General features: G+C 40.1%; 1 long non-coding RNA gene across 1 annotated transcript; it reads left to right on the top strand.

Moving 5' to 3' along the window:
- Positions 1-44: 44 nt before the first annotated feature.
- LOC123328077 lies at positions 45-25739 on the top strand. The gene is made up of 3 exons (XR_006542819.1): positions 45-695; positions 24460-24658; positions 25329-25739. It is a non-coding gene; the product is annotated as an uncharacterized LOC123328077 (long non-coding RNA).
- Positions 25740-26347: the final 608 nt, after the last annotated feature.

Raw genomic sequence — 26347 nt, 5'->3', positions numbered from 1 at the left:
ACGGGGGTTTCGTAATCACAGCCGGCGCCCCAGTGTTTTATGGGACTTGTAGTTCTTGTGGGGCACTTCGGGCGTGCCTTGGGCAGGCTGTCCCCGCGGCCCCAGAGGATAAAAGAGGATCCTCTCTAAGCTGGGTGACCCGGCATTAGGCGTTTCCTCTAGAGCTAGCAGGGAGGCCGGGCTTCTAACTCTGCGTGTTGCGCCACCGGAACTTAACTTCATCGTTTCTTTGTGTGCGGACGCCTTTCAAATGCAGGACCTTGAAGGCTGAGTCCGCAGTTCCCGCATCTCTTCCACCGCGCCCCGGAGCTGAGATGCTTGCTTTCCTTCATGCTGCCGTGGCGCTGCCTGTGGATTATCTGCAGAGTGCCTTATCTTGCTTCTCCTCCAGTTCCTGTCCAGCACTACGTCTAAGCCCCCTCCCCTCCCTCAACCCCTCAATTACCGAGCTCAAAAAGAACGATTGCCTTTCTCACTTGAATCCACTCCTATTCTCTTCTTCAGACCTCCAGAGCAGAGCTAAATACAGTGGGTATTTTAAAGAATCTACTGTGCAGACCGCTCCCCTCTTCCTGCAGGAGGATGGACAAAAAGAATCTGGGAATTGAAATCTGTGAGGCTTGTGCGTCAGGCATGTGCCTGATAAAACTGCAAGCATTCATTCGGGGCAGAAACTGACGGTGGGAATCTGGAGGGTAAGATTTGGATTTTGTCTTGACTCAGCTGCTTAACAGCACATAGGCTTTCTGCACCTCAGTTTTCTCATCTGTAAAATGGGTATAAAACAAGTGTTTCATAGGATTGTAGGAAAATTAAGTGAGATACTGAATGTGAACCTACTTTGAAATCCTTAAGGCAATGTGGCAATGTTAGTATTGATGGTTACCTTCTTCAGCCCTCTGTAGGCCGTCATTTTAATGGATAACAAATAGAGGAGAAGGAAGGAACATTCTGTTATACCCAATCTGTCATTTATTGTCTTAGACTATTATTTAATTGTTTCATGGATGTATTGTTAAGGCCTCTTTTGGTAGCTAGGGGCAGAGACCCAGCCAGTGAAGGGGATTTAATGACTCAGGTAAATCACAAGGGCAAGTGAATAGCTAAGGAGGTCTGGGACCAAAAGCTCTATCCACTAGGGGTGTCTCTGTCTCTCATCTCTTTTATCTTCTAATTTCTAATATGTCAAATATGAACAAAAGCTCTTTAGAGGCCTCAATAATTTTTAAGAGGGTAAAAGGATCCTGAGGCCAAAATATTTGAAAACCACTGTCTATGGTTCTTCACTCTAAAGAAACACCTTTCTGGGAGGTTGAAGGTTATTAAGGGAACTAATGCACTCAGCCTTTAGTAGACTAAGGAGAAAACTTGGACAGTTGGTTGAAGAAGACAGCAGGTTTTTCTGAAACACATCTTGAGTGCCTTGTGACTTCATATTCAATGCCAACGATATTATATTCTTAATCTTGTGAGTTAAGAAAGAGTAGCAAATTCAATTGGCCCTAGTAACTACTTTCACCTTCTATGTGGAAAAAACAATGAAATGTGTCATTGACACACTTATTAATCATACAATAGCCAGAGGGTTGTTGCTAATCTAATGTCTAATTTCTACAGTCCACTTGATGGGAACAGATCTAAGAAGGTCAAAGTCACAGTTTATATCCCCTAATGAGGACAGATTATGCCCTCTGGCACAGGCTGAGCCTCCTTGCCCCAGTCAGAGCGCTTGGGCAAGTCCTGTGAACTGGGCCTCAGCCAGGGCTGAACACGACTTCCCAGGTGGCACTAGTGGTAAAGAACCCACCTGCTAACACAGGCGTCATAAGAGACACAGGTTTGACCAATGGGTTGGGAAGATGCCCTGGAGGAGGGCATGGCAACCCACTCCAGTATTCTTGCCTGGAGAATCCCATGGACAGAGGAGCCTGGCGGGCTATAGTCCATGGGTTCACAAAGGGTCGGACATGACTGAAGCAACAGGACAGCGTTTTCCTAGCACAGCACCGTGCTGAACAAATATAGACAGTTTAGTTCTATACCTTCCTATTCATTCTGGAAAAGAACAGGGAAATCTTTAAGACCACTGGAATCCTCTTTCTTTTATAAAATGTGTACTGATTAAAATAACTTTTAGTTCCACTACCTGCATGCAACTGTTGGCATTCTCTCTGTGTATGAATAAGAACACAATGATGTGGCAAAGAACTTAAATTCATAAGAGAAGCTAGAGTTAGGAATTCTAAAGTCCCTAAGTTTCCTTAGGGGAATTTTGTTAATTTTTTTGTCTTGTTTTCACTTCCTTGGTTTTTCTCTATCAGCAAGTGTGTATAACGTTGGGACTTTTAGCTGGTAAGTTTATGCACTACTGTTGAACCATGCAAGCAGTTTGATATATGACACTACTTCAACAAGTATCCAATTTTTTTCCTTTTGTGAATTATAAATTTTCATATTTTGTATAATAACATGTTACTTAGAGATCAGATTTGGATGGTAGCAACTACTACTGAATCAAAGCCCTTTGCTCAAAAGACTGGACAAGAAGTGTATTCATAGAGCTGAAGCTTCCACAGGTGACAGGTTGCTGGCTGCCACTTTTTCTTTCTCTAAGTGGCACGTTGCTATGTTTTAAGAAAACCACATCAATACATTTTTTTTGCCAGTTGCCCAATAATGTAAAATGCTACGTCACTGCAGAACACCAGGCAGACCAGCACTTTCAAATTGATTCTGTAAATGTTTACTGAAGCTTTTGATAAGGTTGATATTATATGGCAGCTTGACTTACAGAAATCTAGCTGTCCAAGGAATTTACCCTCTGTGGTTTTTGTCAGGCCAGCACTCTTTTTCTTCTTGCTTTTGGGAAGCTGCTCCTCCCGCACTGGTGGCTGTGAATCATGGTACTTTACTCCTTCAGCCACAGAGATGGGCATATGGCCAGGCTGGGTCAAACTGAGTTCTTCCTCGTGAATTTTCTAATGAGGTGGGGTGATGATGCTGGAAGGAGGTCTCTCCGGTAGGAGGTCTGTGTGAGCTTCAGGCTAGTTGATCAGAGCAGTAGTCCATCTTCCTCTGTTCTCTTGTTGCTGCTCTCCTCTGTTTACTTTGTCCTCAGTCTGGCTTTCCTTATGGTAGCAAGCAGGACTGCCATGTTGCACAATTCCAAGAGCCATTCTTCACTTCTTACACTAGTTTATTCATCTTGGGGGTCTTTAACCCTCAAGAATCCATGAACAGGGGCTTCCCTGATGTCCAGTGGTTAGGAATATGCCTGCCAATGCAGGGGACATGGGTTCAGTCCCTGGTCGGGAACATTCCACATGCCACAGGGCAACTAAGCCTGGTGCCACAACTGTGGAGCCCAAGTGTAGCAACTACTGAAGCCCACGCTCCACAAGAGAAGCCGCCACAGTCAGAAGCCCCCACACGGCAGCTAGAGAGTAGCCCCGCTCTCCGCAACTAGGGAAAGCCCACGCGGCAACGAAGACCCAGCACAGCCAATAATAATAATAACTAATAAACAAATATTTTTAAAAAGAATCTACAAACACATTCTTGAGGATCTGTGTGTTCTCTAGGCAAATTTTCAAATTAATTCAAGCATCCTTTAACTAGTTTAAAATTGTTCCATGACATCTAAATGCAAGAAATGTCACCTTTCGTAACTGCTTAAGTGAAATTAAACTTGGCTGAGATCCCTACTTCTCAAGGACTGGCAAAACTGGTGCCAAATATTACTGGGATTCTTCCTCCTCTTAATTGTATCCTAAAAAAATCCAAGTGCTTATATGGTCCTGAAAAATTCGGGACAAAGAAACCTCTGGTCCTCTGCCTGCACTTAGCCTGCTGATGCTTCTGTCCAGCCCCCCATGGATTCTGGTCCTTTGCCAGTTGAGCACAGCTGTCCCGGTGGGCTACAAAGATGTCCTTCATGGTGATTATTTTCACTGACTGATGACTCAGCCGTCGAATAACTTGTCTCTCTGTTATCTAACAGTTTGTGAACTTCTTTGTCTTCTCCCTTAAAAGTTGAGCCTTTTGAGGAAAGGGACATTGCTTATTTTTCACTGTGTCCCCAGCATGCCTAGTAGGTACTCAGTTGTTGAATGAATGAATGAACATCTGACTATCATGCCAGCCGTCTAGGTTTTTGTTGGCGGGGGCTATGCTACGTGGCATATGGGATCTTAGTTCCCTGACCAGAGATAGAAACTGCACCCCCTGAAGTGGAAGCGTGGAGTCTTAATTACTGGACCACCGGGAAAGAAAGTCCCCAGTCTAGGTATTTTTTAAACACATTTGGGACACCTTCAGTTTATACTAAGCCCTAGGTATTTTTAGCTTCACCAATACCTTTCTGGTTGTCCTCTACCTTGTATTTGTATGTTATTCATTCTGTAAGAATAATATTTATTGTTGTATTTAAAAATAGGTGTGATTATGTATTATTTCTCTAGGTTGTCAAGATCATATTGAATGATAACTCCTCAAAAATATCAATTTCTCTTATCCACTGTGTGTTATCTCAAAACATTGTTTAGTGATAATGCAGTGGGATAATTCTATAATTATCTTCATCAGAGAGGGACACACTGTACTCTGTCCACCCACTGATGTTTCCTGAACAATCACTGGTTGAATAATGTCCACTTAAAGAAACAGTCATTAAGCTCACACTATGAAACCAGCTCAGCAAGGCCTACCTGGAGGATTCAAAGGTATCTATCATGTGGTCCCTGCCCTTAGTTTGCTTCCCAGGCAGTTGAAGGGAGATCCCACAAGTGATCCCACAAGTTCAGTGATGAATGGGAGGCAGATATCTGGTTGACACACACTTCATTTATTCTGATGGATCAGGTTGGCTTTAATTCTGATTGTTTAGACATTCAATCTGATTGGTCAAGTGCTCATGCCAAACAGTGTTAAGTATTTTACATATCACCACTGAATGTAAAAGTTAAATAAAGATGATATGATAATGCTGAAAAATGACTACATGAAATTTACTCCACTATAAGGTGGATTGGAAGAAATCTATTCTGATACAGCTTATATTGTTTCTTTTCTAATAGTAAAGTTTTCATTAGCCTAGGCATTGCTATGTAGTATTTTTTGTCAAGTAAGGTACATACACAGTAAGTACTCTGCGTTTTGGGTAGAGTTTCTTGTTTAAATGAATGATTCAATAATGCCTTTTGGAACCAACTCTAAACTGGACTTTGATCTAATGGTGAAGTCAAGATGTGCTGAAACTCATAATCAGCATCATAACATATACTGAGATACATATGGCAGTAAATAATAGAACACTGAATGACTTAAATAATAAAGATATTTACTTGGACTTCCCCCAGCAGTCCAGTGGTTAAGACTCCATACTTCCACTGCTGGAGGCCCAGGTTTAATCCCTGGTAGGGGAAGTTTGGTGTGCTATGTGGTGCAGCCAAAAACAACCCCTAAAAAGCAAAACAAAACCAAAAAATTTACTTAATCACATACTAAAATAATCAGATCTACAAGGAGTGACAGGTGAGTAATCCAGTAGATCAGATGACATGCCTGGGACCTGGTTTCTCTCTCTTGGTTTCTTAGCAATGCTTCCTCAACTGCTAAGTCACGTCAGTCATGTCCGACTCTGTGCGACCCCATAGATGGTAGCCCATCAGGCTCCCCCGTCCCTGGGATTCTCCAGGCAAGAACACTGGAGTGGGTTGCCATTTCCTTCTCCAATGCATGAAAGTGGAAAGTGAAAGGGAAATCCCTCAGTTGTGTCTGACTCCTAGCGACCCCATGGACTGCAGCCTACCAGGCTCCTCCGTCCATGGGATTTTCCAGGCAAGAGTACTGGAGTGGGGTGATGTTGCCTTCTCTGCAAAGTAACACTTATTTCAACAGGCCAACCCCATGTTGTTGTAAAATGTTTTCCTGAAACTCCTGGGACTCTTTGATTCAAAGAGAGAGCAGAAGGTAAAGAATCTTTTTTCTCAGAAATTCAAATAACCTGGAATTCAGCTCCATAGGCCCTGACTACTCTTTTGTGAACTGATCCTAGGGTCCAAGAGAATGGCGTATGCCAACTGACTTAAGTGATTCAAGCTGAGTATGGGGTCAGACTTACCCTAGATCACAAGGTTCTGTTAGAGAAGACAGGAGGCAACAAGACTGTAGAAACAACCAATGAAAACTAATACTTGTTTCAGTGTCCAATGCATATAGGTATTTATATCATGTTTGGTTATATTGGAATTTCTGGAGGTCAGGGGGCTGAATCCAGGAAAATTCTGACTTGTCATTCTCTTAAACAGATGGATTGATGTTGAACTGGAAAAAAGAGGCAAGAAAGAAACAGTGTTTCCGTGAGGAGGGGATGGGTGCCTAAAGTCAGAATTAACATAGGCATTTAGACACCTGCTACCTATTCTATCCCACTTAAGCAACCAGCTAAGGCTAAGCACTTTGGGAGCCTTGAACTTTCTAAATTCTCTGTCAGACCCTGACAAGCCTGTCCTGAGTTTGTAATGGAGGGAGAATTGGACAAAGCATCAGGTGACTGGGGTTCTTTTCCTAGTTCTGCCACGAACAAGTTCTATGACCTTAAGGACAATGACCCTTCTGTGCCTCAGTTTACTCTTTGTAAAATGAAAAAGGCTGGACTAGAGAATCCCTCTCTGTCCATAAAATCCTTTGACTCGTGAACCCAAGCTCTTAACAGATGTCCTAAGATCTGCCCTAGGGGTTCTGGTTTACAGACTTTGGTCTCCAAGGCCAACCAAACACGGTAGTGAATTTGAGATTTATCAACAGGCCTAGCAGGTCTCTTGGAGGCCAGGCAGAGTGTGGTGTTGGGAAAGAAGCCCAAGACACCTAGTTCCTTATTCTAAAGAGCACTTAGTCCACCCTATGACTCAGTCATCAGTACTTCTCTCTTTCCAAGGAGCGCAGAGTATCAGTCCTTTCTGTGATGGCAACAAGTTAATGGGTTGCCAACAATTTATTGGGTTGTCAACCTGCAGGATGGAGAGAATGAAATTCTGTTTTGTATTTTGAGCCATATTCAATAAGATTACTGCCTCAAATTCCTACTTAATATTGATAATCATTTCCTGAATAACCTTACACAGACTTTTCCCTGCCACCCTAATTTAACAGCAGCAAGGGCTTATAAGTGGAATTAGTTAGGGAGCTATGAATACTCCCAAACCTATGATAAAACACCCTGTCTCTCTTGAAATTCATTGCTCTTTGTGTTAAGGAAGAACTGAAGAATTAATATGGAATCAAGCAGATCTCTTTGATGGCTCATTTTTAAGATTTACAATTATAAATTATGGTGACAAGCTAATAGAATGCTGAGAAATAAGGCTAGGTAGGTGATTCTTTCAGGCCAGGATGAATATTCAGATTAAGAAGAACTGCTAATGAAATCCCAATCACATAGTAATTTCCCCCCTATTACTTTCTGGAACTCAAGTAGCTATATGGCCTAATTAGGCCTGTTTGGGGGATTATCACATTTTATTTCTGCAATGAATGGCATCACTCGGCGTTTAATATTCATTGAGGGTTTTACAGAACAGAGAGGTTTCCATATGTCTCTAGAGCAAAACATTTGTGTTTGCCATCTGCTACTCAAGAGTAGTTCTGTAGAAAAAAGAATGCAAATCACTTGGTTCTTTAATTACTTTGGAGTTAGGCTATACTATAGCTGGGACTGTGGGACAGCCAAGTCATTGCTTCAAGAATACTGTTGTTTACTTAGCCACCAACTCAAAGGACTCTTTTTCAAGCAAATGGCATGAAAAGAAATTGAAGCCTAAAATTATCTTTGTCCTTTTAAGTAGAGTCAAAGACCATTGTGAAGTGATGTGTGAGGCTTTTTAAAGTTGGCATTAAGGAGACACTATCCAGAGCACTGGACACTGAGGTCAGTATAGAAACATCAGTTCTCTTTTCTTAGTCCTGACACCAAAGGAATATATGACTCAATACTTAAAAAAAAAAATTCAAGGATCTTGAACTCAATATCAAAAAAAGGTAATTTACTCTTAGTCACCCAGGAGCTAATTACCTTGACTTTGGACTCCGTGCCACTTGCTTCTCTTTCTCCTGTTCTCATTAGCTTCTTGAATTGTGATAATTGTCTGCTCAGTAGTATCTCCACTGGCCTATGGATGTACACCATTAGTTTTGCTTAATCAAGAGTAACTTCAAACAACAGAGTTTAACCAAACTGGAAACCCTGGAGCTTCCAGGTTACTTGTAGATTTCAATGACTGATCCTTCTTCTAATCCTTCTCACAGTAAAATTTCATTCACTGTGGTTTTTAGCATATAGAATGTGAAAAACTGGCAAATGAAAGGGACCTCATTTGGCCACTGACTTGCTATGAGATCCTAAACTCATAGGACCTCTGATTTCTAAGGCTATTTTCTGCTTTAAATTGCTATAAAATCAGTGTGTTTAAGAGATCGTTTATTCTAATGTTTCCAAAGTTCGTACCTCAGAACACTAAGTGAATCAGCAGATGTTAGTAGGTGAAACTGGAAGAGGGAGTTTCATGGTCAAACTCGTTTGAGAAATGCTATCAAGTGTTTGGAAGGTACAGCCTGTCGGAACCTTTCTAGGCTGATGCGCCCTGTGACTGCACCACTGGGTGTGGCGGGCAGCTTGCCCTGTTGTGCTGCTCCAGGCCACTTTTTCAAGAAGTGTCTTATGGGACCCATGGGCTTCCCTGGTGGCTCAGCAGTCAAGAATCTGCCTGCAATGCAGGAGATATGGGTTTGATTCCTGGGTCAGAAAGGTCCTCTGGAGAAGGAAATGGCTACCCTTTCCAGTATTCTTGCCTGGGCAATCCCACGGACAGAGGAGCCTGGCAGGCTACAGTCCATAGGGTTGCAAAGAGTTGGACACAACTGAGCAACTAAACAACAACTTATGAGATCTGTATGTTTTGCAGAATATAATTTGGGAAACTCTGATGTAATCAAAACCCTTAGTTTTAGTGATGAAAATCAGCATGTTTACAGGAAGCTGTAGAGAAAGGAGGCAGTGTCCATTACCAGAGTGTCCATTACACACTGGACTGAGAACACTGCCCTGCCTCCTGGGTTTCTCCTGACTCCCGGGCAGGGCTCTCTCATGCCTCCCCTGTCACCATCACACCCACAGAGAGGTCAGCCAAGGGTGGGGGTACTGCAATGGCTGTTCCCGCCCTGCTTTGGGCTGTTGCTTTACCCTCAAGTCCTGGGGGGACTGGCAGATACTGTAGTAACTGAAATAAAAATCATCTTAGGTGCAGGAGCAAATTCACCCAGGATTCTGAAAGTGCAAAAAGCTAGATCCTTAAAGGAACATTCTGGATGCTGTTTTTTAGTGGGGGGAAAAGGCAAATATCAAGTAATTAAGCTAACATTCTCACATTCTTTCTTTTCTGTTATTCTATATTTTGAGTGAGTTATAGGATGTGTTAGACTGTCACATCACTCCCAGGCTAATTTATTACAGTGACATCTAAAGTTCTGTAAAATGATCTGCACAATAAAATGGTTTTAAATGAATTATTTACACTTCTCTAGGGCATGAATTATATTCACATTTTATCCCTAATGACTAACACAGGGCTTGGCAAATACTAGGCACATAATATGATAAATATGTCTGTGTTAATTAGTAAATTATAATCCGATGATTAGGCTTTAATAATGGTAATAGTATATTAATGGTACTAATGATGCCCTACTTTTCAAACATTTCCTTGTCCTGGTTAAGGTTGATGAACAGAAGCTAGTTAACACTCCTTATTTGTAACCTTCTATTTTCATAAACAGTTGCATTGTGATGTGATGCTTCTTTTAGGCAGTAATAAATGTGATCTCTTCTGTATTTGACTTTGAGACACATACACACAGACTTAGTTCTGGAATGAGTCAGCAGACATCAAGTTCTGTCTTCCAGTTATTACTGAATTCTGCTTTCGGTTACTTGGCCCATATGAAACATCTCCAGAGAAAATACACATAATAACAAGCCTGAAGGAATGTGTGATCCCAGAGGGTCTTCTGAGTCATCAAAGAAGGATTAAGTCATGTTGGTAAATTATAGTCTGTGTTCTATACAGTTGACTCTTGAACAACATGGGCTTGAACTGCATGCGTCCACTTACATGTGGATTTTTTTTCAATAAGTATCCAAAAATATATATGTAGAACATCCTGTGCAAGACTTGAAGAGAACAACCTATGCTTACATAAACCTGAGGTGAATGATATTTAATTGAGGCCTGCGGGATCTTTAGTAGCGGCAGGTGGGATCTAGGTCCCTGACCATGGGTCAAACCCAGATTCCCTGCATTGGTAGCATGGAGTCCTAGCCACTGGACCACCAGGGAAGTCCCTTCTTACTATTTTATAATTTTGCTTTCAAAGAATTACAGGGCCGTAGAGTATGCCTCTCTTTCCCTCCCTCTTTCTCTGTCTCTCTCTTGTTACTGGAGAAATTGCACATCAGCATATCACCACAGGTAAGTGTTTTTTGTTTTGTTCATTTGTTTTGTTTTAATATTGGGACTTCCCTGGTAGATAGGTGGCTAAGACTACACATTGCCAATGCAGGGGGCCTGGGTTTGATCCCTGGTCACAAAATTAGATCCCACATGCTGTAGTTAAGAGTCTGCATGCCGCAACTGAAAAAGATTCCACATGCAAAGGGGAAGGACATCAGACGAAGGAATGCCCCATCTCAGGAAAAGGAAGACCCAAGCTTAACCCTCTTCATTTCAGCTCCTGGTAACCAAAAAAGAAATTGATGGGGCCAGGGGGAGGAGCCAAGATGGTGGAGGAGTAGGACCGGGAGAACACTTTCTCCCCCACAAATTCATCAAAAGAGCATTTAAACGCCGAGTAAATTCTACAAAACAACTTCTGAATGCCGGCAGAGGACATCAGGCACCCAGAAAAGCAACCCAACTCTTCGAAAGGAGGTAGGAAAAAATATAAAAGACAAAAAAAGAGACAAAAGAGGGAGGGAGGGAGTTCCGTCCTGGGAAGGGAGTCTTAAAAAGAGAGAAGTTTCCAAACACCAGGAAACCTTCTCACTGCCAAATCTGTGCCGAGCTTTGGAAGCACAGAGGGCAACATAACAGGGAGAAAAAATAAATAAACAATTAAAACTCACAGATTGCAAGCCCTACGGTAACTCCCCCAGCGGAGAAGCAGCGCAGACGCCTGCACATGCCATTAGCAAGCTGGGGCTGGGCAGGGAGGCGCGGCGCGGGCTGCATCGCTTAGAGTAAGAATCTGGCCTAAATACCCTGAGCGCTATCTGAGCGAAATAATTTGGGATAGCAAACCAGACTGTGGGATATCTACCTTGCGAAAAGCCAGCCCTAACCCAAGACACCACCAGGCCTGAGCACAGAACAAAGGACTGAACAGAGATAGCCGGCTACAGACCTTCTCCCTCCGGTGACAGGCAGCCAGAGCTGGAAGGGGGCAATCGCAGCCCCAGAGAGACATTATCTATAAAACTGTAAGCAGGCTTCTTTGCTAACTAAAACTTCTTGGGGGTCTGGATGGTCAACATCTGCCTGAGAAGGTGCACCGGTTTTACACCCAGATAACCGAGTGGCGGGGAGGTGATAAGTCGCAGCATTGGAGCTCGCCAAACACCTCATCACCTGAGCTGCTCAGACCTGGGAAGAGCACAAAACGCAGGCCCAACTGAGTCTGCGCCTCTGAGGACTACCTGAGTGCCTGAACCTGAGCGGCTTGGACCTGGGAGGTGCGTGCTGCCCAGGGCCGGCCTTGGATTGTTCCCGGAGGAACAACATAGAGCCCGAGCAGTGTGGACAGGGAGGCTACATGCGCCGTGAACGGGGGCAGACCCAGTGTGGCTGAGGCACTGCAAGCGCACGCCAACGTTATTTGTTTGCAGCATCACTCTCTCCCTCCCCACAGCGTGACTGAACAAGTGAGCCTAAAAAAAAAAAAAAAAAGTGTCCTCCACCGTCCCCTTTGTGTCAGGGTGGAAACCAGACACTGAAGAGACCAGCAAACAGAAGAAGCTATAACAGAGGGAAACGCCTTGAAAGCTATAGGCAATAGATTAAAACCCTGTGGTTACTACGGACTACATAGGAAGGGGCCTATAGATCTTGAGAAATACAAGTTGGACCAAGGAACTAGCCAAAAATGAACTGAACCCACAATACTCACAACAAAACCAGAGAAAGTCCTAGATATATTTTTACTATTTTTACGATCATTCTTTCTTTCTTTTTTTTAATTAAAAAAAAAATTTTAAGTCCTCTATTGTTCCTTTAATTTTCACTTTTATAACCTATTACTTTGCAAAAAAAAAAAAAAGACCCTATTTTTTTCTTCTTCAGCAAACTTCATATATATATTTTATAATTTTTTGACCTTTTTTTTTTTTTATTCTTCTTTTCTTTAACATTGTAGTTTTGAAATTCCAAACTCTACTCTAGATTTTTAATTTTAGCTTTTTGGTATATGTTATCAATTTTGTACCTATAGTTTTTCCTGTAATTTCTGTGACATTTTTTTTTTCTTTCTTTGTTTCTTTCTCTTCTTCTTTTATATAACATTGTATATCTGAAATTCCAAACTCCACTCTAGATTTTTAATTTATGCTTTTTGGTATTTGATATCAATTTTGTACCTGTATTTTCTTTATAATTTTTGCGACATTGTTTGTTTTTGTTTGTTTGTTTTCTCTTTTTCTTTTTCTTCTTCTTCTTCTTTTTTTTTTAACATTGTATTTTTGAAATTCCAAAATCTACTCTAGATTTTTAATTTTTGCTTTTCGGTATTAGTTATCAATTTTGTACCTGTATTTTCTTTATAATTTTTGCGACCTTGTTTGTTTTTCTTTGTTCATTTTCTCTCTCTTTTTTTCCTTCTTCTTTTCTTTAACATCATATTTTTGAAATTCCAAACTCTTCTCTAGATTTTTAATTTTTGCTTTTCGGTATTAGTTATCAATTTTGTACCTGTATTTTCTTTATAATTCTCGCGACCTTGTTTGTTTTTCTTTGTTCATTTTTTCTCTCTTTCTTTTCCTTCTTCTTTTCTTTAACATCATATTTTTGAAATTCCAAACTCTACTCTAGATTTTTAATTTTTGCTTTATGTATTTGTTACCAATTTTGTACCTCTAAGAGCCCAATCTTCAGGACCCATTTTTCACTAGGGAGCGAGATTACTGGCTTGACTGCTGTCTCTCCCTTTGGACTCTCCTTTTTCTCCACCAGGTCACCTGTGTTTCCTCCCTAACCCCTCTCGACTCTACCCAACTCTGTGAATTTCTGTGTGTTCCAGACGGTGGAGAACACTTAGGGAACTGATTACTGGCTGGATCTGTCTCCCTCCTTTTCATTCCCCCCTTTTATCCTTCTGGCCACCTCTGTCTCCTTCTTCCTTCTCTTCTCTGTATAACTCCGTGAACATCTCTGAGTGGTCCAGTTGTGGAGTGCACATAAGGAAGTGACTACTGGCTAGCCCACTCTCTCCACTATTGATTCCACCTCATCTCATTTGGGTCACCTCTAACTCCCTCCTCCCTCTTCTCTTCTCCATGTAACGCTGTGAACTTCTCTGAGTGACCCTCACAGAAGAGAAACTTTTCATCTTTAACATAGATGTTTTATCAATGGTGCTGTATAGAAGGAGAAGTTTTGAAACTACTGTAAAAATAAGACCAATAACTGGAAGCAGGAGGCTTAAGTCCAAACCCTGACTCCAGGGAACTCCTGACTCCAAGGAACATGAATTGACAGGAGCTCATCAAATGCCTCCATACTGACACTGAAACCAAGCACCACACAAGGGCCAACAAGTTCCAGGGCAAGACATACCAAGCAAATTCTCCAGCAACAAAGGAACACAGCCCTGAGCTTCAAGATACAGGCTGCCCAAAGTCACCCCCAAAACCATAGACATCTCATAACTCATTACTGGACACTTCATTGCACTCCAGAGAGAAGAAATACAGCTCCACCCACCAGAACACCGACACAAGCTTCCCTAACCAGGAAACCTTGACAAGCCACCTGTACAAACCCACACACAGCAAGGAAACGCCACAATAAAAAGAACTCCACAAACTGCCAGGATACAGAAAGGACACCCCAAACTCAGCAATTTAAACAAGATGAAGAGACAGAGGAATACCCAGCAGGTAAAGGAACAGGATAAATGCCCACCAAACCAAACCAAAGAGGAAAAGATAGGGAATCTACCTGATAAAGAATTCCGAATAATGATAGTGAAATTGATCCAAAATCTTGAAATTAAAATGGAATCACAGATAAATAGCCTGGAGACAAGGATTGAGAAGATGCAAGAAAGGTTTAACAAGGACCTAGAAGAAATAAAAAAGAGTCAATATATAATGAATAATGCAATAAATGAAATTAAAAACACTCTGGAGGCAACAAATAGTAGAATAACAGAGGCAGAAGATAGGATTAGTGAATTAGAAGATAGAATGGTAGAAATAAATGAATCAGAGAGGATAAAAGAAAAACGAATTAAAAAAAATGAGGACAATCTCAGAGACCTCCAGGACAATATTAAACGCTACAACATTCGAATCATAGGGGTCCCAGAAGAAGAAGACAAAAAGAAAGACCATGAGAAAATACTTGAGGAGATAATTGTTGAAAACTTCCCTAAAATGGGGAAGGAAATAATCACTCAAGTCCAAGAAACCCAGAGAGTCCCAAACAGGATAAACCCAAGGCAAAACACCCCAAGACACATATTAATCAAATTAACAAAGATCAAACACAAAGAACAAATATTAAAAGCAGCAAGGGAAAAACAACAAATAACACACAAGGGAATTCCCATAAGGATAACAGCTGATCTCTCAATAGAAACTCTTCAAGCCAGGAGGGAATGGCAAGACATACTTAAAGTGATGAAAGAAAATAACCTACAGCCCAGATTATTGTACCCAGCAAGGATCTCATTCAAGTATGAAGGAGAAATCAAAAGCTTTTCAGACAAGCAAAAGCTGAGAGAATTCTGCACCACCAAACCAGCTCTCCAACAAATACTAAAGGATATTCTCTAGACAGGAAACACAAAAACGGTGTATAAAATCGAACCCAAAACAATAAAGTAAATGGCAATGGGATCATACTTATCAGTAATTACCTTAAACGTAAATGGGTTGAATGCCCCAACCAAAAGACAAAGACTGGCTGAATGGATACAAAAACAAGACCCCTACATATGTTGTCTACAAGAGACCCACCTCAAAACAGGGGACACAGACTGAAAGTGAAGGGCTGGAAAAAGATTTTCCATGCAAATAGGGACCAAAAGAAAGCAGGAGTAGCAATACTCATATCAGATAAAATAGACTTTAAAACAAAGGCTGTGAAAAGAGACAAAGAAGGTCACTACATAATGATCAAAGGATCAATCCAAGAAGAAGATATAACAATTATAAATATATATGCACCCAACACAGGAGCACCGCAGTATGTAAGACAAATGCTAACAAGTATGAAAGGAGAAATTAACAATAACACAATAATAGTGGGAGACTTTAATACCCCACTCACACCTATGGATAGATCAACTAAACAGAAAATTAACAAGGAAACACAAACTTTAAAAGATACAATAGACCAGTTAGACCTAATTGATATCTATAGGACATTTCATCCCAAGACAATGAATTTCACCTTTTTCTCAAGCGCACGTGGAACCTTCTCCAGGATAGATCACATCCTGGGCCATAAAGCTAGCCTTGGTAAATTCAAAAAAATAGAAATCATTCCAAGCATCTTTTCTGACCACAATGCAGTAAGATTAGATCTCAATTACAGGAGAAAAACTATTAAAAAATCCAACATATGGAGGCTGAACAACATGCTGCTGAATAACCCACAAATCACAGAAGAAATCAAAAAAGAAATCAAAATTTGCATAGAAACGAACGAAAATGAAAACACAACAACCCAAAACCTGTGGGACACGGTAAAAACAGTCCTAAGGGGAAAGTTCATAGCAATACAGGCATACCTCAAGAAACAAGAAAAAAGTCAAATAAATAACCTAACTCTACACCTAAAGCAACTAGAAAATGAAGAAATGAAGAACCCCAGGGTTAGTAGAAGGAAAGAAATCTTAAAAATTAGAGCAGAAATAAATGCAAAAGAGACAAAAGAGACCATAGCAAAAATCAACAAAGCCAAAAGCTGGTTCTTTGAAAGGATAAATAAAATTGACAAACCATTAGCCAGACTCATCAAGAAACAAAGGGAGAAAAATCAAATCAATAAAATTAGAAATGAAAATGGAGAGATCACAACAGACAACACAGAAATACAAAGGATCATAAGAGAGTACTATCAACAATTATATGCCAATAAAATGGACAACGTGGAAGAAATGGACAAATTCTGACAAAAGTACAACTTTCCAAAACTGGACCAGGAAGAAATAGAAAATCTTAACAAACCCATCACAAGCATGGAAATTGAAACTGTAATCAAAAATCTTCCAGCAAACAAAAGCCCAGGTCCAGATGGCTTCACAGCTGAATTCTACCAAAAATTTAGAGAAGAGCTAACACCTATCCTGCTCAAACTCTTCCAGAAAATTGCAGAGGAAGGTAAACTTCCAAACTCATTCTATGAGGCCACCATCACCCTAATACCAAAACCTGACAAAGATCCCACAAAAAAAGAAAACTACAGGCCAATATCACTGATGAACATAGATGCAAAAATCCTTAACAAAATTCTAGCAATCAGAATCCAACAACACATTAAAAAGATCATACACCATGACCAAGTGGGCTTTATCCCAGGGATGCAAGGATTCTTTAATATCCACAAATCAATCAATGTAATACACCACATTAACAAATTGAAAAATAAAAACCATATGATTATCTCAATAGATGCAGAGAAAGCCTTTGACAAAATTCAACATCCATTTATGATAAAAACTCTCCAGAAAGCAGGAATAGAAGGAACATACCTCAACATAATAAAAGCTATATATGACAAACGCACAGCAAACATTATCCTCAATGGTGAAAAATTGAAAGCATTTCCTCTAAAGTCAGGAACAAGACAAGGGTGCCCACCTTCACCATTACTATTCAACATAGTTTTGGAAGTTTTGGCCACAGCAATCAGAGCAGAAAAAGAAATAAAAGGAATCCAAATTGGAAAAGAAGAAGTAAAACTCTCACTATTTGCAGATGACTTGATCCTCTATATAGAAAACCCTAAAGACTCCACCAGAAAATTACTAGAACTGATCAATGACTATAGTAAAGTTGCAGGATATAAAATCAACACACAGAAATCCCTTGCATTCCTATACACTAATAATGAGAAAACAGAAAGAGAAATTAAGGAAACAATTCCATTCACCATTGCAACGGAAAGAATAAAATACTTAGGAATATATCTACCTAAAGGAACTAAAGACCTATATATAGAAAACTATAAAACACTGGTGAAAGAAATCAAAGAGGACACTAACAGATGGAGAAATATACCATGTTCATGGACTGGAAGAATCAATATAGTGAAAATGAGTATACTACCCAAAGCAATTTATAGATTCAATGCAATCCCTATCAAGCTACCAACGGTATTCTTCACAGAGCTAGAACAAATAATTTCACAATTTGTATGGAAATACAAAAAACCTCGAATAGCCAAAGCGATCTTGAGAAAGAAGAATGGAACTGGAGGAATCAACCTACCTGACTTCAGGCTCTACTACAAAGCCACAGTTATCAAGACAGTATGGTACTGGCACAAAGACAGAAATATAGATCAATGGAACAAAATAGAAAGCCCAGAGATAAATCCACGCACATATGGACACCTTATCTTTGACAAAGGAGGCAAGAATATACAATGGATTAAAGACAATCTCTTTAACAAGTGGTGCTGGGAAATCTGGTCAACCACTTGTAAAAGAATGAAACTAGAACACTTTCTAACACCATACACAAAAATAAACTCAAAATGGATTAAAGATCTAAACGTAAGACCAGAAACTATAAAACTCCTAGAGGAGAACATAGGCAAAACACTCTCTGACATACATCACAGCAGGATCCTCTATGACCCACCTCCCAGAATAATGGAAATAAAAGCAAAAATAAACAAACGGGACCTAATTAACCTTAAAAGCTTCTGCACATCAAAGGAAACTATTAGCAAGGTGAAAAGACAGCCTTTAGAATGGGAGAAAATAATAGCAAATGAAGCAACTGACAAACAACTAATCTCAAAAATATACAAGCAACTCCTACAGCTCAACTCCAGAAAAATAAATGACCCAATCAAAAAATGGGCCAAAGAACTAAATAGACATTTCTCCAAAGAAGACATACAGATGGCTAACAAACACATGAAAAGATGCTCAACATCACTCATGATCAGAGAAATGCAAATCAAAACCACTATGAGGTACCATTTCACGCCAGTCAGAATGGCTGCGATCCAAAAGTCTACAAGTAATAAATGCTGGAGAGGGTGTGGAGAAAAGGGAACCCTCTTACACTGTTGGTGGGAATGCAAACTAGTACAGTTACTATGGAGAACAGTGTGGAGATTCCTTAAAAAACTGGAAATAGAACCGCCTTATGATCCAGCAGTCCCACTGCTGGGCATACACACTGAGGAAACCAGAAGGGAAAGAGACACGTGTACCCCAATGTTCATCACAGCACTGTTTATAATAGCCAGGACATGGAAGCAACCTAGATGTCCATCAGCAGATGAATGGATAAGAAAGCTGTGGTACATATACACAATGGAGTATTACTCAGCCATTAAAAAGAATACATTTGAATCAGTTCTAATGAGGTGGATGAAACTGGAGCCTATTATACAGAGTGAAGTAAGCCAGAAAGAAAAACACCAATACAGTATACTAATGCATATATATGGAATTTAGAAAGATGGTAACAATAACCCTGTGTACGAGACAGCAAAAGAGACACTAATGTATAGAACAGTCTTATGGACTCTGTGAGAGAGGGAGAGGGTGGGAAGATTTGGGAGAATGGCATTGAAACATGTAAAATATCATGTATGAACCGAGTTGCCAGTCCAGGTTCGATGCACGATACTGGATGCTTGGGGCTAGTGCACTGGGACGACCCAGAGGGATGGTATGGGGAGGGAGGAGGGAGGAGGGTTCAGGGTGGGGAACACATGTATACCTGTGGCAGATTCATTTTGATATTTGGCAAAACTAATAGAATTATGTAAAGTTTAAAAATAAAATAAAATTAAAAAAAAAAAAAAAAAAAGAAATTGATGGGGCCTGAGGGCTCCTCACCTGGTTCCACAAAACACCATCCTGATCTCCCCTGAGAAATCCAGGGTTACTTTAGAAGTAGCAGGAGAGCAAATTGAATTTTTGTTAGATACTGGAGCCAGATTCTCAAAGTTGACAACCTCAATAGGGGATGCAACATCAAAGAGGAAAGATACCAAGAAATATTGTCCTAAAAGTGTCCAACGTATGGCTCTTTTGACATCCTAAAACTGGGCTATACATACGCAGTTAGTAAAAAACCAACTTTCCTATAAGGAACTTGTTTCTTTGAGATGTAAATGTTCTATCCAGGCTCTCAGGAACTTTTATCTAGACCATTTTTAATTCCTGGGACTGAAAGAGAGAAAAAAAAGGAAGCTTTTTAAACTTAAGAAGAAAACTATGACATCTTTGTGTCTATATGAAAGTATATATATGTTCATTATAGATGTGATATGTCTACCTCTAGACAGTATTATCAAAAGTAATTTGTGGATGAGCTCTATGTGATTGGCTTAAGGAAATTAAGCACTTAGAAAAACTCTCACAGATGTTAAGGAAACTGGCCAGAATGAATTTCAGGTTCACATGATCTAGGAAATAGTTTCTATAATATCAATATCTGGTATTGAAGCCAATTCAAGTTTGGCTTAACTTAAAAACTAAATTAAGTTAAATGAACCTTAGTTTCATTTGAAACTAAAATAAGTTAAATGATGAGAATTCATTGACTACCTAGGTCATTTCAAAGAGGATAAATACTGGAAGAGTAATTGCTGGCAGGTCTAAGCTTAACTGCTTCTGCCTTCTTATCAGAGAGAAACCAAAGATGCTTGGGTTTATTAAACACATACTCTGTACCACATTGGTGAAAGAAATTTTGTTATGAGAAAATGTGTCTCCAGAGATTATGGATTGTGTTCAGAAGTTTTCCAAGTGGGAAATACTAGTATGATAGACAATTTATAATTGCTTGCTTCTTGGTGTTCACTGGAGATTAAGGTTTTTAGGGGTTAATATTATAATATATGTAATTAAAGCTACTAAGATAGTAAAACAGTTCAGTATGCCAGGACAGTAGGATGTGTGTTTTCAGTCAAAGAAGTGTGAGGAATGGAAATGCATTTCGTTAAAAGAAAAAAAAAGGGAGGGGGTTTTTTTGGTGGTCCAGTGGCTAAGATTCTGTGGTCCCAATGCAGAGGGCTCAGGTTTGATTCCTGGTGAGGGAACTACATCCTGCGTGACATAACTAAGAGCCCAAATGGCACAACTAAAAAGAAACCAGATGCAGCAACAAAGGGCCTGAGTGCCACAACTCAGACATAGTGCAGCCAAATAAATAAGTAAATATAATTTTTTTAAAGGTAGTTTTGCCCTAAAACTTTTTCTTTTTTAATGGAAACTAAAATAAAGGAAAAAATATGAATACAGAAAATTGTAGGTTTATGGAAAAGGAACACTGAGAAAGAACTTTGTACATGGTCAGGACTGGCTTAGACTGGATTAAATTTAATTAGGTAAACAGATTCTATAGACTGGTATAGGACTGGAGTATTGTGCCCTCTATTAAAAGAACAAAGTTTTCCTGAAGTTCCGCTTTTGATAACAGATTATGTGAGGTTCTTTGCCTTTCAGTTCAGTTGCTCAGTCGTGTCTGACTCTTTGTGACCCCATGGACTGCAGCACACTGTGTCCACTGTTTCCCCATCTATTTCCCATGAAGTGGTGGGACTGGATGCCATGATCTTCGTTTTCTGAATGTTGAGCTTTAAGCCAACTTTTTCACTCTCCTCTTTCACTTTCCTCAAGAGGCTTTTTATTTCCTTTTTACTTTCTGCCCTAAGGGTGGTGTCATCTGTATATCTGAGGTTATTGATTTTCTCCCGGCAATCTTGATTCAGCTTGTGCTTCCTCCAGCCCAGCATTTCTCATGGTGTACTCTGCATATAAGTTAAATAAGCAGGGTTACAATATACAGCCTTCATGTATTCCTTTTCCTATTTGGAACCAGTCCATTGTTCCATGTCCAGTTCTAACTGTTGCTTCCTGACCTGCATACAGATTTCTCACGAGGCAGGTCAGGTGGTCTGGTATTCCCATCTCTTTCAGAATTTTCCACAGTTTATTGTGATCCACATAGTCAGAGGCTTTGGCATAGTCAATAAGGCAGAAATTGATGTTTTTCTGGAACTCTCTTGCTTTTTCGATGATCTAGCGGATGTTGGCAATTTGATCTCTGGTTCCTCTGCTTTTTCTAAATCCAGCTTGGACATCTGGAAGTTCATGGTTCACGTATTGCTGAAGCCTGGCTTCGAGAATTTTGAGCATTACTTTGCTAGTGTGTGAGATGAGTGCAATTGTGCAGTAGTTTGAGCATTCTTTGGCATTGCCCTTCTTTGGGATTGGAATGAAAACTGACCTCTTCCAGTCCTGTGGCCACTGCTGAGTTTTCCAAATTTGCTGGCGTATTGAGTGCAGCACTTTCACAGCATCATCTTTCAGGATTTGAAATAGCTCAACTGGAATTCCATCACCTCCACTAGCTTTGTTTGTAGTGATGCTTCCTATGGCCTTTAAGTGGTCTGTATTCGCTTTCGAAGTCTTTAGTCATTTTAGTTAAGTGAATAAGTACTGCTTCACAGTGACCTGTGATCCTATTTGACCAAGTGTCTTGAAATCTTTTTGATATTTTTATAAAATCACCAAATATCAATTTTTTTTTGTCCATGCTACAGGGCTTTCAGAATCTTAGTTCCCCAACCAGGGATCAAACCTGTGTCCCCTGAGGTGGAAATGCAGAGCCTTAACCACTGGACTTCCAGGGAAAGTCCTCCAAATATTAAATTCTAACTGAAGTTCTTTTGACCTACGGCTAACTGTGATGTTTCAGAGGAATCCTGAAGCATCTTAGAGAGAGATATTAAATAGGATAATCTGATATGTTAAATTACATGGGAAGCACTGTCAGATAAGTGATAAGCCATCTGAGGTTATACTATAGGAATGTGCTCAGTTGCTCAGTCATTTCTGACTCTTTGTGATCCTATGGACTGTGGCCCGCTAGGCTTCTCTGTCCATGGGATTCTCCAGGGAAGAATATTGGAGACGATTGCCATTTCCTCCTCCAGGGGATCTTCTCAACCCAGGGATCGAGCTTGAGTCTCCTGTGTCTCCTGCATTGGCAGGTGGATTCTTTACCATATCGTAGGAATAAATATTATCAATATATTATTAACACAGACATTCTAGAAATTATACATTTCTGAACTTTGGATATGTCCTGATATGATTATGTTATAATTTTAGTTGCTATCTTAAAATGCTGTATGTCAAAACAGTAACCAAGATTCTTTGTCAATTACATTGTAATCAGGTGTGAATCATGTCTTTTTAAGTCCTTTGCCATTTATAGACAGTTATTGTTATACTTTGATATTTTTCAAAAGTGCTTCATCTTCAAGAAGATTCTTAGGAAGAAATTTTTGAAAAGTATAGGTCTCTGATAAATTTCAGATCATACCATTGAACTAGGTAAGAAATTAAAGAATCCTAATGAAAACCTGTCTAGGTTTAGGTTGACAGGTTTTCATTAGGATTCTTTAATTTCTTACCTAGTTTTAGACAGCATATTGAAAAGCAGAGACATTACTTTGCCAACAAAGGTCCATCTAGTCAAGGCTATGGTTTTTCCAGTAGTCATGTATGGATGTGAGAGTTGGACTATAAAGAAAGCTGAGCACCGAAGAATTGATGCTTTTGAACTGTGGTGTTGGAGAAGACTCTTGAGAATCCCTTGGACTGCAAGGAGATCCAAGCAGTCCATCCTAAAGGAGATCAGTTCTGGGTGTTCATTGGAAGGACTGATGTTGAAGCTGAAACTCCAATACTTTGGCCACCTGATGGGAAGAACTGACTTATTTGAAAAGAGAAAAGATTGTAGGTGGGAGGAGAAGGACAAGGTGGTTGGATGGCATCACAGACTCAATGGACGTGAGTTGGAGTAAACTCCAGGAGTTGATGACGGACATGGAGGCCCGGCATTCTGCAGTCCATGGGATCGCAAAGAGTCAGACACGACTAAGTGACTGAACTGAACTAAACTGAATGAAAACCTGATGGCTTCATAAAACTATTAACAAAAAGGATCAGTTACTGAGTGAACTGATGAATATGGTTATAATTTTTAGGGTTTTTGTCTAAAATATTACTGGCTTTAATCTGTGTTTTCCAGACATAATGACACGCTCCCTCTCAAGCTAATTATGACTAACAGCAATTTGGTAAATTACACCTTTGGAAGTAAAACGGAAATGTTTATCTTTTCTCTCCACCTGATTCCTCCAAAAATTAGAAATCCTTAAGTTTTCAACAGCTTTATCAGGTAAATAAGGAAGGCCACCTCCTAACGGATGCAGGAAACTCAATGTATTTTGAAGACCTTGAAAATGGTGGAATTCACTCAAATCTGTAGATGTTGCAGGTGAAATCTGTGACAGGCCCACAGAATGGCTTTTCTGGCTTTGAGAAATATTTCAACATTTCAATCTGAGATCCCTTATGAAAAGCTCCAACCCAACCAATTTAAAAGAGGCTAAGTGTTCAATCAATCAGACTTATTCTGAAAACAAATCGGTCTTAATTTGGCTACATTTGGTAAAAGTGAGGTTAACTTTAGAGGAAAAGAATGTTTCAGTGGATATTAAAATCTAGTTTTGTTAATTGAAGTCTGTATTTACTGTCTGAGACTCAACTGCCAGATAGATACTTATTGTTAAGTTCATAATTATAAAGTTTAAATGAACTGTTAAAGGGACACTCTTAAGTTTGTTTCTGAAGCTTACCATGACAATATATTTTTAGATGAAGATCCAATACCCCATGTTCAGGCCCTATCAAAATCGAAAGTTATTGTGTTAGCCATACATTTGCCCTGATGTTCAGGAGGAAAAGAAAATTATCTAGTGAAGTTGTCACAGAGTATAACTACTCATGACAGGTATCCTCTGCTTGCTTTAAGTCTAAGGCTAAAAGCACATATACAATGTTTGTGTTATAATTTGATACAATTGATAAATGTGTAACCTACAAAATGTTTCCCCACTAACATACCTCTGAGCCTCTTCACAGATACCTGATAAATTCTCCCCCAGTGTGGATACCTAGGCAAATATTTCTATATTAACAAAAAGGAGGCCTAGCACCAAGGGACATGATGGACCCAGGACAGGCTGCAACCACCCTGGCATCAAAGGAAAAGTATTTTTGTGCATTAGAAGACTTGTGATCAAGAGGGGAACTGACAAAAATCTTCTCACTGAGGTATGGGGTAAGTCATGCTGGCTTATACATGGTTTAACTTAAACTTTACTGACCAGAGTGGCCTGTTTTGTGGCCTATAGAACATGCATTGTACATCTGCTTTGGCCATTAAGGAGAGGACTATTTTTAGAAAATCAAACATTAAAGGAAACTCCCTGGTAGTCATGTTTCGGACTCCGCACTTTCAACTTTCACTGCACTGGGTCTGGGGTTCAATCTCTGGTCAGGGAACTAAGATCTCACAAAATGCATGGCATGGCCAAAAGAAAGAAAGAGAGAAAGAAAGAAAGAAGTCAAACATAGAGGACATCATCACTCTCATAGAGGCTTTAGCAAAATTTACCCAGCAAGCCTTAACAACAGTAATCAGGCTGTCAGTCTAATCAACTCAGAAGTTTCTATGATAAAAAATGGCCCTTGATATTTTAAAAGCCTCCTAAGGAGGAACTTATGCTATAATATATACCAAACGCTGTTTTTAATTCCTGATGAGTTTTCTAATGTGACTCACCTTATGATCCACATGAAAAAATCAAACCTCCTCTCTGAAGGTTCCCTTCCCAGTTTAGTGAAAATATTAGAAAAATGGTTTGGTTTGGGGGCTCTTGGCTGAAGTCTCTGCTAATGATGTTGCTATGTTGCTGTTAATTGTCTCTCCCACTGTGCCTCTTCTACAGTTGCTAGAATAATGCTACTGAAGTAAGGTTCAGACACTACTTTGGTGGACCCCAAAACAGACCTAGCTCTAGCAACAAGAGAATTTCACTCCTCTAATTCAGGAAACTGAAACATCCATTCTCAGCAGGAAGCAATTACAGAGGTCTTAACTTCAGTCCCATACCCCTCAAGACTGAAGACTGAAATTTCTTAAAGGGGGATTTTGTAAGCAGATTGGGTAGAAGGTCCCCACAGAAAGAAAACTAGGCATGACTTTCTTGACAAAGAGAAGCCGCTTTTGGCCTAAGTCATTTTGTAATCTAAGCCTGACCACAGTGCTTGTCCTTGGACAGATCTCAGTAATTAATAATCTTAATCAAGATTGCCGGGAGAAATATCAATAACCTCAGATATGCAGATGACACCACCCTTATGGCAGAAAGTGAAGAGGAACTAAAAAGCCTCTTGATGAAAGTGAAAGTGGAGAGTGGAAAAGCTGGCTTAAAGCTCAACATTCAGAAAACAAAGATCATGGCATCTGGTCCCATCACTTCATGGGAAATAGATGGGGAAACAGTGGAAACAGTGTCATACTTTATTTTTTGGGGCTCCAAAATCACTGCAGATGGTGACTGCAGCCATGAAATTAAAAGACGCTTACTCCTTGGAAGAAAAGTTATGACCAACCTAGATAGCACATTGAAAAGCAGAGACATTACTTTGCCAACAAAGGTCCGTCTAGTCAAGGCTATGGTTTTTCCAGTGGTCATGTATGGATTTGAGAGTTGGAGTGCGAAGAAAGCTGAGCACTGAAGAATTGATGCTTTTGAACTGTGGTGTTGGAGAAGACTCTTGAGAGTCCCTTGGACTGCAAGGAGATCCAACCAGTCCATTCTGGAGGAGATCAGCCCTGGGATTTCTTTGGAAGGAATGATGCTAAAGCTGAAACTCCAGTACTTTGGCCATCTCATGCGAAGAGTTGACTCATTGGAAAAGACTCTGATGCTGGGAGGGACTGGGGGCAGGAGGAGAAGGGGAC

Source organism: Bubalus bubalis, chromosome 11, assembly GCF_019923935.1.
Source record: "Bubalus bubalis isolate 160015118507 breed Murrah chromosome 11, NDDB_SH_1, whole genome shotgun sequence".
NCBI classification, from domain to species: Eukaryota; Metazoa; Chordata; class Mammalia; order Artiodactyla; family Bovidae; genus Bubalus; species Bubalus bubalis.
This window is presented reverse-complemented; position numbering and strand designations above follow the sequence as displayed.